Below are 12,556 nucleotides of genomic sequence, written 5' to 3' on the forward strand. Positions count from 1 at the left end.
TGCATAAGTTGTTAGTAATCTGTGAGTTACTGCAGATTAGTTGATGAAGGAAACTTTAAAATTCTAGCTTTTCTAATTCTTCCATATAACATTTTCCACCACCACTTTTCTTCTTTTCTTCTGTCCATTTTGGTATCCAAATGGCAGTGGAAAATTGTTAATTGTTTTTCCTGTACCACAGAAATTATATATATATATTCCTGTCCTTGCTTTGCCAAATAAATTTCTATTGTGGAGCTTTTAACTCTTTCACAGTATACATGTATATTTCCAATGGCTCCATGTTAAGTCCCTTTCATTTAAGTCCAATTCATGCAATATACACGGTAATTTTGAGAATGGTTCCAAGTTTGAAGTGGTTACAACCAGTGAGAAATAGGCTTGTTATACAGTACAAAGAGCTGTATAATGCATAAGTGCTGTAGGACATATAATTAGTATTTCGGATTAGTTTTTGTTCCGTTTGTCTAATCGTCCAATCTAGGCAGGCCTTGTTCTGAAGGGCCCTAATCATCTGTACTTTCTAGCTGCTATATGGAAATGGACAAGGGAAAAAAAACCCTTGAGGAATGATTTGTGGTTGTAATATCATAAGCAATGATTTTCCTATATTAAAAAACTCTCTATATTTATGTGTAAAACCAAATGGCAAAGGAGATCTCAACATAATTCAGCAACTACTTAATGTGCACTTGGCATAAGGCAACATGAGACAATGGTACCTCAGGGGCAAGGCACAGAAACTGCTTTCAGGGACAAGAGACTTATGGAGGAAATGCCACAAACATGTGTCTCTAATATGAAATAGACCCTAAATGTCATTGAAGAGGGAGCTGTTGATAATCCAGGCAGGGGGAGATCATCATGCTCATGGCTCTCTTTGATGCTTCCAGATCATTTGGCGCTATTGGTTTTATGCAAATCTTTCTTAGACCTTCTCTCCAAGCATCTGTGATCCTGCACTTTTATGTTTCTTTAATCTTCTTTGATGGCAAATTCTCTATCACCTAGACTGTGGAAATATCCTGGGAAAGTTGGTTCCCTCGGATAAGAGAATAAAATTACATTAGATCCACTTTAATTATTCCTTGGACTCTTTCTTGAGTATTTCCTCAAAGATGAGTCAGGTTTATTGTTAATCTTTATATTTTCTATTTTGTGTGAGGATAAAACAGAGAAAACGGATTCAGGATCAGCAGTTCTTTAATACTCTCAGCATGTAAAGACATCCCTGGGGATTGCACCTTTGCTTGCCATTTTAGATGCTGTGATGACTTGTGCTTCTGCTTCAACTGGTAACCAGCTTCCTGATGTTATGTTGCAGTCTCTTCCAGTTAGGCTCTGATGTGTGTTTGGTGAGCAATGTGCCCCTGCCCTTACTGTCCAGGTGCTCTCAGACACGCCTCATGGAGGAACCGATAGAATCCCAGGCGGAACTGATGCCGATCTTCACAGACTATTCATTACAGGAGCAACTGTTGCCGCTTCTGCAGACTGATGCAAAAGTTGGGGCCACAAACCCTTATTCATTAATTTATCCATTTCGCATCTACTTATTAAAACGTACCATACACCAAGCCCATACTGGGCACTTGAAATACAGAGGTTAACATGATAGAATTCTGGTGCTTGTAATAGAGAGAGGGTATCAATAATAATATATCAATATCAATAGAAAAAGAATGTACATTCTTTTATTTTTAATGATGGTTACAAATTTTATCTGCTGTAAAGTGATATGACACATCTGCTATGTGGGTTGATGTGACAGAGCACAACTGGGGAGGGTAATTTAGACAAGGTGGCCAAAGGCAGCTTCTCCAGAAAGAAACATTTGAAGTGAGAGCATTTGGTTCCTAAATTGAGCTTCAAATCAAAATGGTAGCAGTTTCCACTTCCGGCCTGGGTTGTTTATGTTTTGTGTGTTCTGCAGCACTTTCTAAGTAGTCAGTGTGAAAAATCTAAGATTAAAGACATCATTTGTTTTGTTGTTGTGTAATCAAGATAGCACCCATTGTGTTATCAAGCTTGCAAAAGTTATCAAGCTTGATTAACCACTCCATGCATTGAGATAAGGACAATAATCATAGTAGTTTTTTAAAATTATGATTTCACTTTATTGTTATACCTACTACAGTAAGTCTAAAATAATTGTATAATTACAGAAAGGAAAAAAAGAAAAGATAGTCCTTCCTCAGTATTAATATTCTGAATCCAAAATGCATTTATTATTTCTTAGTGATAAATTCTGGGTTTTCTTAGTGATAATTCTGGTATTTAATTTTTCAAAAAGTCCATTCGTTAGAGGTAAGTATATCCACAGTATTTTAGCACATAAGATAAAAATGTGCCTTTTAATGTCATAAGAGTATCGCATACAGGTACTACACATGTTGGATTTAAAACTTGAGAAAGTCTCACTTATCAAGAACCAATACATAATAATTACTGTAATCATACTGCATTCCTTAATAAATTAACCCTTCACTCCATGGGAAGCTAAGGAGAATTAAGCATGCTTTGTCTTCCAGAGAGTTACATGTATTTTTATATTTCCAATTCATTACAAAAATAATTGTGGACTCTAATTTTGTTTAACTAGTGTGCTGCTTATAATTGCAAAATAGCTCTTAGACAATTGCTGCACAGGCTTGGCTATGTAAGACATTAATGACTGTTCAACCTCCAGTAAGACACTTAATGTGGAAGGACGTGAGAGATTTATAATTAAAACAATCTTCTCAATGAACTGTTTGCTCAGAAAACAAACAGTTCGCCTTTACCTTGGCATTAGTAATTGACAATTAACTGACAACATTGTTGACAGTGCATTTAACTATGTTTTACCGCTTATTAGAAATAGGATTTACTTCCGTAACATTATCACATTACATTCTTATGAAATTATTAACCATAACGCACTAGTGAAATACATGATTGAATACTCTATTCTTCTTATTAGTGCCATTGGTATTAATCAATGCAACGGAGAAGCCGGTATTGTTTCTAGTTGTGATTATTCTCTCTTTGTATTTTCACAAGCGATGTCAGATGAACAGACTTGGAAAAATGTAGTTCACATAAAAAAAGAGATTTAACTATTGAAATCGTAACAAAGCTCTTGGAATTTTTTTCCAAGACAATTCTTTTTTTTTCAAACTTTTAGAATTTTATTTTTTTAAAAAAAGACATGCTTGTAACTAGCATACGTCATGTTACAAAAATGCTATCTACTTAAATTTTCCAAGACAATTCTTATCGAATGGAATAGATTTATCATCACAAATAAAACTGGTCTAATTGCTTATTTTTTAATACATAAATACAGTGAATTCCAAAGCACCAGACCCTGAAGGTTTTCTCTTCACAGGCACAACAGAAATTTTATGTTTTCTGACATTCAGGCGCATCAACGTTTTCAGTGCGCTCGTCTTGTAGGCTAGCCATCGCTGGGGCTGATGCTTTGAAAACTAGGAAGTCGGTGGGTTGGACATTGAGGTCCCTTTCAACACCATTTTTGCATCCTCTTTCCTCATCAGCCCACCCCCTCATACACCTTTCCACTTTGGGGAAAGAAATTCCATATTTGGAAAGAAGACATGAGATTGACAACTAAGACTATTATTTAGTGTCGGGGCCAGCGGCAAGTTAAGCGTAACTCTCTGAACCTCGGTTCTCTTATCTGTAAAATAGCAAGTGAACTAAGAGCACCTGCCTTGACTACCTCCCAGGGTTCTCCTGAAATCACAGTGAGAAATGTTTTGTGAGAGTGCTATCCACACGTTAGTTGTTGATGCTTCAAAACTCATTTTCAGTTCTCATTAATGTAAATAATATAGTCATTTCCTATTAGTATTCGTATTTTAATCCAATCAGAGGCTTAAAGCAAAGTTATTATATGCAATGTAGTATAGTAGGAAGATCAATGGTTTGGAGTCTGACAGATTGGTTTTGATTCTTGACGATTTTTGACAACCTGTGTGTCTTCAAGTAAGTTACTAAACCCCTTAGGCCTCAGTTTACTAATCTGCAAAATGGCAGAGATAATGGGAAGACTAAATAAAATAGCATGTGTAAGATTACTGGGGTATTATAGGTACTCAGTCACTGCTAGAGATTACTAATGACAACACTGAAGGAATTCGAGGACTTTGGTATAGTCTTTTCCTCCTCTGAAATTACACCTAATAGGCTATTTACCTCTGCAGCCCTTGCTGACCCATTGAAAAAAAACGGGTTAATAATAATTTCAACTTGTTTTCTTGCATAAAAGGCTGATCTTTCTTAGTACATGCTTCTATTTCATGGTTTTGTCACACATTCATTTCCCCAATTCATCTTTTAATAATAAGAGCATATATATCATCTACTGTATATTTATACACATAGGCTTAACTACTGTACTAGTTTTCTATTGCTCCCATAACAAATTACTACAAATTTAGCAGCTTAAACAACACAAATGTGTTATCTCACAATTCTATAGATCAGAAGTCTGAGGAGAGCATAGCTGAGTTCTCTGCTCACCAGGCTGCAATCAAGGAATTTGGCGAGAGCTACAAATGCATCTGAGACTTATGGTCTTCGTCCAAGCACACTGGTGGTTGGCAGAATTTAGTTCATTACGGCTGTAGAACTTGGGTCACTGATCTCTTGCTAGCTATAAGCTGGTGGGGCGGGGAGGCTCAGTTTCTAGAGACCGCCTGTCATTCTCTGCATGTGGCTCTCTCCACTACATGGCAGTTTGCTGCTTCAATGCCAGCAGAGAATTTCTTTCTTCAGTTCTCACTCACATCACAGGCTGACCTGAAGTAGCAGTGTTGGAAATGGTGGATTGAGGGGAGGGTGCTTAATGGAATTCTGCTTCAGGCAGTTATTCGAAGAGCCAGGCTTCTTCTCTCTGTCTCTATGGCTCCACCCTCTTCTAAGCTCCCAGCATGTCCTTAGTTCACACAACAGCTGGACAGTGAGCCTCAGTCTAGATCTGGATGGTCCTTATTGGGCTCATTCTACATTTAGACAAAATGAGTAGACCACTTTTTTCTTCTTCACGCCAATCATTCTCTCCACTCTCTTGTTATGAAATCTAGGTAGGCTTTATTAAAATGTACACAATTTCCTTGAGAAAAGGTCATATATTTATTTAATTGTGCTGATTCACAGGTTTAACATATTACCTACCTTACTTTTGGGGCCCTGAGTGAAAGAAACAGAGAATGAATATATTCCAATGAATGGAAGCCAAAGGTAGGTAGAAATATTTAGATAATGGAGTGTTTGCCTTACAGTATAGATATTGTAGTCAGCAGTCCTGGGGGTTATGAGAAACCAGGGTGAACGGTAAGCAACACTAACAACTAGAAATGGCGTAGTCTTTTCATTGCTTTTGACTTTGGTCTAAAAGCGACTTGTCCAATAATAGAAAGATCAGATTTAATAATATTAATAATAACAATATTTATAATATTGTTAATATAAGTAATATTAATAATGAACAATTAAATTAATAAAATATTGTTTCATAACATTTTATTCTCATACATTTTTAAATTCCTTCCATGTGGCAATGTCACCAGACAAGACAGAGGAGACAACATGGAAACACAATTGGTTTATTATTCTGCAAACAGTCAGCAGGCGATCCAATAGGTCTGCCATACCTTGAGCACATGGGACAACTTTCAGTCTTTTATACCTAATAATATATAACACAAAGTCTTCCCTTCATTTCCTTATCTCTCATTGTATGAAACCCTCTCAATTTCCTTTGCTCAAGGTGAAGGTAGCTAGACCACTCATTGCTCCTTTCCTAATGCATTGACATTTTTTTCTCTTAAAATATTTCTGTAGTGGGGAAGTTAATTGCCATGGTGACCATGGTATGTGCACAGTTCAGCGCCGTTAGATTTCTAGTCTATTTTGCCAAACTCCGACTGTGTTCTTTGCTCACCCCACTTGTTAAGGTGGCAAGAAAGCTATCATTCTGAGGTTCCTCCTTCCTATTTGGTTTCTTCACTCAGTCCTTGTGACCAGTATCCATCCCTATGAATCTAATTATTTGACTCTACTAATTGAACGTAGTGCATTTTTTCTCCTCCAATACAATGGGCTCCTCTTCTGAGAAATACTGCTGACTTAACTTTTTAAGCACTTAAAAATATTTTCTTTCATTTAATCCTCTCAATAAGCCTTTGGAATTATTACTGTTTTCCTGGTGTTGAGACGTGAAAACCAAGGGCTAAAGAAAGCAAGTGATACACCCAAGGCCTCAAGGCTATAGACAGTTGAAAACATTTTAATATTTACAGGTCAGGTTGCAAGTCCAATGTTTTCAAAAATTATACCATACTTTTCTCAAATCAGTTCTATTTTGCTTGAGATAAATATTAAATCTTGGTTCTATAATTTTAAATTTCCTATTTTAATCCCAGTTTTAAGGTAAAAATGAAAATTTTCCAATTTAGTTTATTATGTAACTTTAAAATACAAAGAGTTAAGATTAAGCATAGAATAACATTTAATTCTTAAAATATTAAAGTTGATCATTCTTATATAAATAGGACCAGATGAAACATAAATCTATGTTCATTTCATATTAAAGTTCCATGTTAGTTACATTTTCCAGGCAGACATTTAGTGAATTATTCTAATATATTTAGTGCAACATCATTCCGAGCAGTGATGTTTGGCCTGAAGTATAGTGGCTTTTGTCAGTGAATATATACTTTATTTTCTTTATGACTACACATGAAATAAATATTAATAGTAGAAAATTTGGAATGTACAGGATAAATTGATTTCTATACTATTTAGTTTCAGGAGCTCCTGACACCTTTTGCTGTTCTCAGTAATACGTATCAGGGATGCTGGGGGACTCTTTTCTTTCACAGTGAAGTTCACTGGATGGAAGGCACGGTCCACCCTTTATCATAGTGCACATATGTCTCATATGGACAATATATAATACCATTTTTGTTTGATCTAATAAACTTTTCCTCTGGAAAAAAATAAATTTGAGAGATTATTTTATTTGTAACAATCATTAAAAGAAATTCACTCACATGACTCAGAAGGAGGAGAAAAAGTTATATCCCAGGTTGGTCTCAGTGCTTGCTGCCCTTAAGTGAAAGCACACTGCCCTTCTCTCCACCCTGCTCCAGCTTCTGTGCTTTGACTATTAGGTGGAGACCAATTGAATATTCAAAGAGTAGTTATCAAGTGAGTACTAACTGATAGGCATCATGCTGGGCACAGCTTTCATACTTAACTTTTTTATCAGCCAACCTAGAACAGTCTATGTCCTCTTTTAGAAAATGAAAGCTGAGTAGTGAACCCAGTGCTATCTGAAGTAGAACTTGGGATATTCTACTGAAAAAAATATGCATGTCCTACCCATATTCATCCATTCTCCCCTTGGGTAGGCCCTGTTTTTATGATGGGGCAGTGTCCTCTACACCAATTCTGTGGAGTTATGCTGATGGTCATTATTGACCCAGGCAGCCATACCGACTCTGTTTTCCTTGTCTTATGAGGGTAATTTAGTTCTGAAAAACATATTACACAGAAAATTTTCAGAAGTAAAAAAAGTTATTAACATTTATTTCAATAGGAAATTTTTATGCATTCCTGAGCCCAAAGTGATACTAATTTATGCTAAGACAACACTAGATTCCACTGAGATGAACAAAATTACTTTAATAGGCAACATTAGTTATCATAACACAACCTAATAAATCATATTACCTTCAATTATTACTTTATAATTGTTTACTATCATTAAATTCTTTTGTAGCTATTACCACCATATGTTTAAGACTACGCTTACAAACACAACAAAGTATAATACTCAATATTTGTGTATTTCAACCTTTAATTCACAATCAACAAAACAAGAATAGTGAAGACTAAAAATAAATTGAAGACAATGAAAATGACATCACCAGTGGATCGTTTACCTCTGAAGACTATAACAGTATCTACTAGACAATTAGATTGTTTTCCATAGTTTTGCTATTATCAAAAGTACTACCATAAATACTTTGTATTTTAATCATTTGATGCAATCCTGAGTACGTCTATAGGACAGATTTCTAGATGTTGGTTTCATAGAATGTTTGAACATTTTAAAGGTTTTAGGTGTTTGCTCACAGAAATATCTTCTCAGTTCACACTCTCTGTGGCAGAATATGACACTGCTCAACTCACCTGATCCTTGACATAACTGAATATTGTTTTTCAAATATTTACCAGTTTGCTAAATAAAAGAGTGTATGTTTATAATTTTCAAGGCTTTTTCTGCCAAAGAGGTTAAGCCTTTTCCCACATGCACAGTATTCTTGTGCGTGTGTGCAAGCATGCATGTGCATGTGTGTGTGTGTGTGCCTGCGTGTTCGGGGGGTAGGGTGCTTGTGTCATTTGTCTATTTCATGGCCTTTATCTCATTTTCATTTTTTTTTAATTTCCCTTATTTTTTTTTCTTTTTCTTTTGAGGAAGATTAGCCCTGAGCTAACTGCTGCCAATCCTCCTCTTTTTGCTGAGGAAGACTGGCCTTGAGCTAACATCCATGACCCTCTTCCTCTACTTTATATGTGGGATGCCTCCCACAGCATGGCGTGCCAAGCAGTGCCATGTCTGCACCTAGGATCCAAACCGGCAAACCCCGGGCTGCCAAAGCAGAATGTGTGAACTTAACCGCTGCGCCACCGGGCTGGCCCCTCCCTTATATTTTTGTTTATAATGTTTTCAGACCTCAAAAGTCTTATGCTGGCGTGAAGTCAAATCTTTGCCATAAAATGTCTGGGAGGGCTTCTCTGGAACCAAGTGAGTCTGATACAAGAAGATTCTCTCAGCTGAGTCACTCTAGAGCAATAGATATGTTCTGGAATGATGTGTGAGGTCTCTTTCCTTAGGATCCCAGGTGTCTGAATTGAGAGCATGCCTTGCAGACAATCCAAGCACCAAGGGTAACCTAAGCAGCAACTAACAGAATGCAGTCAGTCTTGAACAGCAGCACTGTGTCAACAAGAAGCAGTAGAAGTGGTGAACTGATGTATCTCCTCCTCTAGTGGGTATGTGGAAAAAGGATGGAGCATTTGAAGTGTAGGAGAGATCCTCAATGGGAAGGTATGAGGTTTGCTGCTAATAGAGTATCTGAGTGCTTAAGCATTTAATTGAAATTAGAAATGGCTATATCAGTACATTGAATTTTTTGGAGCAGGTTGTATAGTTTTAAAAGCATATAATATGTTATTGACTTTAGCCATTAAAAACATTGTATGTGAATCAAAGTCATTTTTTATGCCATTTTATGATCTGTGATTGAATTTCCAATTTGCCTTAAGCAAATATTGTCATTCTGTTCTACCCTTCAGATGTTTTCTGATAATTTTTATTCCATTTCCTTTAATACTTTTTCTGTTTTTATTTATCTTATTCATTTCTCCAGAAAGCAGAAGTCTAACCCAAATTTTCATAAGTAAGTTTAAAACTTTTGTGTTTATCCTCATGGCTGCTGCATTTGATCTTCCAGCTGTCATTTCTTTTTTGCTATTTTGCATGTTTGCCTATTGTTTCCTTTTTTCTTAGATAATATTCTCCTTTTTACATTTTCTAGTGATCTGGAAGGAAAAAAGCATTCTTCGTATTTCTAAATTCTCCCATTCAAGGAAAAACTGAGTCTTTAGAATCTTTCCTTTCTTGGGCACAGATGTAGCTTTTCCCTATTTTCCACTCCCCTAAACTACCTCCTGAACTTTGCTAATGTGCACCTGGCTGTTAACCTGTATTTTTGTTCTTAAATTGCTCATTTTTGCATAGCACATTTTCATGTTTAGTATATTTACATTTTATTTTAAAACTACTTAAAATAGTTATTTCTAAAACTAAAAATTTACGTATTTCAATTCTAAATGAAAGATCTATTATTTCCCAGATTTTTAATTCTTATTTTTATTTCTCCTTTCAATAGACTAGATTATAATCTAGTTTAGATTATTTTTAATAATAGGCTATTTTTAAGACAGTTTTAAATTTATAGAAAACTTGAGAAGATACCACAGAGAAATTGTATATACTCTCACAGCCAGTTTCTCCTAATATTGACATGTTACGTAAGTTTGGTACCTTTGTTACAATTAGTGGACCAATACTGGTACCTCGCTATTGATTAAAGTCCATACGGTATTCAGATTTCCTTAGTTTACCTAATGACTTTTTCTGTTCCCTGATCCCTTCCAGGACACCGCAGTACATTTAGTCCTCTTGTCTCCTTAGTCTCTTCTTGGCTGTGATAGTTTCTCAGACTTTCCTTGATTTTGATGTCCTTGACAAGTTTTAAGGAGTATTGACCAAGTATTTTCTAGGATATCCCTCTATTAAAATTTGCCTCATGTTTTTCTAATGATTCAAATGAAGTTATAGGTTTTTGAGAGGAACACTACAGAGATAAAGTACCATTTTCATCACACATTTTCATCATATTGAGAGTACTGTATCAGTCAGCTTCTCCAGAGAAACAGAACTAATAGGATTGGTATAAAGAGAATTATTTTAAGGAGTTGGCTCACACATTGTGGGTTCTGGCAAGTCTGAAATCTGTAGGGCAGATCCACAGTTTGGAAACTCAGGCAGGAGTTGATGCTGCAATCTTGAGGCAGAATTTCTTCTTCCTCAGGAAACCTCACTTTTTGCTCTTCAGGTCTTCAACTGATTGAATAAGGTTGACTCACATTATCAAGGGTAACATCCTTTAAAGTCAACTGATTGTAGCCGTTAACTGCATCTACAAAATACCTTTACAGCAATGCCTAAATTAGGCTTCGATTAAATAGCTAAGTACTATAGCCTAACCAAATTGACACATAAAACTTACCATCACAGGTACACACTGTCAACATGATTTATCACTAGTCATGTGGACAATGATCACTTGACTGGCGTAGTGTTTGTCAGGTTTATAAAATGTTTGTACGGTTGCTCATTTTTTTCATTATGTGTAGCCCACACCTAGGGGATGCGGATTTATGCGTCTCCTTTATAAAGGCAGAATATCTACATAAATTATTTTAAACTTTGCAAGGGAGATTTGTTTAATTCCTTCCCCGTCTGGTTATTTATTCAATCACTTATTTTTAGCAGTAGGGGATATTTCCTTCATGCTTTGGGTGGTAATGCACTGCTACTTTATTTATTTTGTTACTCAGCTTGTTCCAGCTTTGGCCATGGGAGCTCTTTCTGTTGGCTCCTGTGTCTCTTTCACATACTTTAAAAAATACAGGGTTTTTTTTCCCATCAACTTTCTTACTTTATGGAAATACAAGACGCTTCAGGTTCATCTGATATATTTACAACCTTTCCTTGAATCAGCCGTTTCTCCGAGGTACTGTGGTTGCTTTTATCAGAGGTGGTATTAGAAACCAAGATCTGGGGGTTACGTGTGCTCATTGCTACTGAAGCGTGACTTCTTCCAGGTCCTTTCAGATGACAGAGTAAGGTTCGTATACACAAACCTGTGTAACTACACGTTTATAAATATTTCTATATGTAATTATCTGTATTTATATTAGGCTAAACATGAGTTCATATTGATGTTTCCAAATCTAATCCATTCCCATATGGATCAGTCTAGTCTCTTCCTCTTGCTTATCTGTGTTTCTAGTCCAACAGCAAGAAATCTGGCTCTGCTATTTACCAGACATTTCTTTAATTGTTTGATTTCAGTGCACATGTATAGCACTATCAGAATTGTTAACCAATATCACTGTGGAAACAACTTTATCAGCTAGAATAGAGTACTTATGCACAGTTCCTTTTGTTTTTAGTTTTATTGACTCCACTCATTGTCAGTTTACTTAGGCCAGGACATTTTACGCCCACCCTCTTCAGTGGAGTTGTTTCATACATTTGAAATACAGTTAAGTTCTCTTGTCACAGTTTGCATTCCTTCCTGGGATCCTTCAATTTCTTAAATTATTATTGTTTTTCACTATTTGTTCTATAACGTTATATGAGTTTGACAAATGTATAATGCCCTATCTCCACCATTATAGTGTTACACAGAATAGTTTCTCTGCCCTAAAAATACCCTATGCTTTACCTAATTACCACCCCACCCCCATGGCAACCACTGATCATTTTACTATCTCTATTCTTTTGCCTTTTCCAGAAGCACAAATAACTGGAATCATACTGTATGTAGTTGTTTCAGACTGCCTTCTTTCAGTTAGCAACACGCACTTTAGGTTCATCACGTCTTTTCACGTAAATCGATATCTCTTCTTTTATTGCTGAATAATATTCCATTGTATGCCTGAACCACAGTTTCTTTATCGTAGATGATAATCTTCAAACAATCTATTTCATAAAGAACAGTATGTAGTAGAAACGTTTTTTGAGTGTTTGCTCCTCTGAACTTATTTTTCTGCCTCTCAAAAAAATTAAAATTTGAATGAGTATAAGATCTTTATGAACACAAACTTTCATTCTCAATGATCTGTAATAACACAAATTGATAATATTTACTGAGTATATTTCATCAATTCTAAAAAGTACATTTTT

The sequence above is a fragment of the Equus caballus genome, chromosome 14 (assembly GCF_041296265.1).
Source record: "Equus caballus isolate H_3958 breed thoroughbred chromosome 14, TB-T2T, whole genome shotgun sequence".
Classification (NCBI taxonomy): domain Eukaryota; kingdom Metazoa; phylum Chordata; class Mammalia; order Perissodactyla; family Equidae; genus Equus; species Equus caballus.